The following is a 2,763-nucleotide window of genomic DNA, read 5'->3' as shown; positions in this document are numbered from 1 at the left end:
TCTTCAACATGGCGGCGACCATGGACAACAGCAATGCCGTACAGGCGTGACACTTCCTGTTCTCAGGGGGCGTGGCCTAAATGATGTCATCATTTTACTATTGGGTATTGTAGGGGACCCGATGATGATCAATCACTGAAAGTTTGGTGCTGCTGTGAGTATTTTTGTAAAAGTTATAACCGTTTTATTTTTCATGGCGACTAGGTGAACTTTGACCCCAGGTAACCCCCCTTCAGGAAGGTCGAAAACGCAAACCTTTGATAACTTTGGATCGGCCATGCCTTATGAACGATCTGACCGAGTTTGAAGCCGATCGATCGAAATCCCTAGGACAAGTTCGAAAAAATGCGAACCCTGTAAACGGCCAAAATCGGGTCAAAATCGGAACTTCAATCCAAAATGGCCGACATTCTGTGATACTTGCACTGTGACATTAATTGTAAATTCTGAGTGTCTTGGTGAGCTCTACAAGTGTACCGAATTTCAAGTCTCTACGATGAAGCAAGTGAATAGGAAAGGGTCTTTTGAAAGTTGCTAGGTGGCGCCCTTGAGCCGTTTCTTGTGCGATTTTTCTGGGGACCTTAAAATACGAAATTTTTCACCGGGCTCTATGCCCCCGCCAAGTTTGGTGAGTTTTTGAATATGATAAAGCCTCCAAAAAGCCAATTTATTTTACGGAAGCATAATAATTTACAGCACAATTTTAGTAGGCCTTCGCAACGCTTCGCTGATCAGGGCTAATAATAATAAGAAGAAATCCTGCGATTCCAATAGGCCTTCGCAGCGCTTCGCTGCTCGGGCCTAATTATCTTGACGTGTTGAAGTTTAAAACTTTCTCAGCATAGCCCCTTTGAACACCTGCATATTCTTTAAAAATCTCTGCATGTCTGCACAAGAGAGGTTGTGTGAATCACCGACTGGAAGTCAACCACCAATAATTACAGGCTGAGATACACAAGGAGAAAATTCTTGTAAATCTATTTAGCTTTTTGTCACTCAGTCTTAACCCCTCTAGGCAAACAGCCAAGCCCCTGTTTCAACATGTGTGATTTCAAGGAAGCCAGGAAACACAATCTGCTTAGTTCTGGGAATTTGGGTCTAACGGCAAGCAGCGGGGAGATATTACCAGAGGCAGATGGTGTGGAGTGATAGTAATTAAAAATTTGGAGAAGATAAAGAGGCATTATAGATCCAGTGGTTCTTTAGAAAGTAGAGCGCCTTCATGCTAGTCATCTGCTCTGTTGGTCTGCTAAATTTGTCAGGTTGCTCCCACCTCTCAAACTATGAAGAACTGAGTGAAATCTCATTTTTTAAGAATGATTTTGTGGGGGAAAAAAAAATCAATCAATGTGTTATGCATAACCAATAAATCTATCTTAAATTGTTTTAAGGAAGCATAATGGGTCCCCTTCATTTGTTTTAATGTTTTCATGCATCTTCCATATTTAAAAGTTTTATCCATGTTAACAGGGTTAACAGAGTAAATCAGTTACCAAAAGTCAAGGCTTAAAGTGGTTCCAGTTTTCAGATGTGGGTTTGATTAATATGACAGATCCAGGATAAATTATTGGAGAAAGTGAAGTCACAATTATTTTACCACAAAATTTAGAGCTGACAAAGATCAGATTGTGTTTCCTGGCTTTCTCGGAAAGCCAGGAAACACATGTTGAAATGGGGTCTTAGCTGTTTGCCTAGAGGGGCAACCCTGAGTGACAAAAAGCTAAATAGATTTCCAAGAATTTTCTCCTCTTGTAAGCCTTATCTGTATCTAAGCCTTTAATTCATGGTGGTTGACTTTGCAGTCGGTGATTCACACACCCTCTTTTGTGCAGAGACATGCAGAGATTTTTAAAGAATATGCAGATGTTCAACATTTTAAAGGGGGCTATGCTGAGAAAGTTTTAAACTTCAACACGTCAAGATAATTAGGCCAGAGCAGCGAAGCGTTGGCGAAGGCCTATTGGAATCGCAGGATTTCTTCTTATTATTATTATTATTTTTCCGTCACTTCGCGGGGCTGTTTGGGACCTTTAACATATTCAAAAACTCACCAAACTTCACCCCAAATTGTGCCCCGACGAAAATGTTCGGATTCTGGTGGAATCCAAAGTGGGTGTGGCCAAACTCCTCTACAGCGTGTTAAGAAAATAAATTTAATATAAGCTAGTTTTAAAACTTAACATGTCTTGATAGAAATAGCCTAATTATAGTTTTAAAATTAATAACTTATTCTGCCCTATTCACCTTTATTTTACTTGTAGTTACAGCAGATCATTTGCTAAGATCTTTGATCTGCCCTTTGTGTGTCTGGGAAAGCAAATCAGGAAAAGTTCCAGCTTTTCACACTGATCTGTGAAAGCCGTAAAACAGCAGGTGTTCAGGAGAAGCTCTGGTTCCACTTTATTTAAACAATGGGACAAATGGCTTTAGAGAGAGGGTCAGAGACACAAACATAAATCCAATTAAAATTCGTATTAAGAGACATAGGAATGGATTTTCAGGGAACGAATTTAAAGAAGAAACCCAGCTTTTAAACCAGAGCTAACGTAACTTTCACTGGCTTGCATCGGCCAGGAAATTTCGTCTCATTTCCAGTGGACTAATAATTATTTGGGTTAATTGGACCGAGTTGTATTACTCGTGGAATACAAAGGACTGATACGGGTTGAATCACCTTTCTCTGGCACTCTGAACCGAATGCGAAGGCTGTAAACAGCCAAAATGGGGTCCAAAATGGCCGACTTCCTGTCATACTTGGACTAT

The 2,763-nt window shown here is 40.4% G+C and overlaps 1 long non-coding RNA gene across 1 annotated transcript in view; it reads right to left on the bottom strand.

The window, feature by feature from the left end:
* The window catches only part of LOC106942656 (uncharacterized), a 6,113-nt gene extending 5,446 nt beyond the window's left edge, over positions 1-667 (bottom strand). Inside the window, exon 1 of the long non-coding RNA XR_001423680.1 lies at positions 256-667. This is a non-coding gene — a long non-coding RNA (uncharacterized LOC106942656). The remainder of the gene's footprint in view (positions 1-255) is intronic.
* Positions 668-2,763: the final 2,096 nt, after the last annotated feature.

Source organism: Poecilia latipinna, unplaced genomic scaffold, assembly GCF_001443285.1.
Source record: "Poecilia latipinna isolate Pla-1442-1.1 unplaced genomic scaffold, P_latipinna-1.0 Scaffold4453, whole genome shotgun sequence".
Lineage (NCBI taxonomy): Eukaryota > Metazoa > Chordata > Actinopteri > Cyprinodontiformes > Poeciliidae > Poecilia > Poecilia latipinna.
The sequence above is the reverse complement of the archived record's forward strand: the minus strand, read 5'-3'. Positions and strand labels throughout refer to the sequence as shown.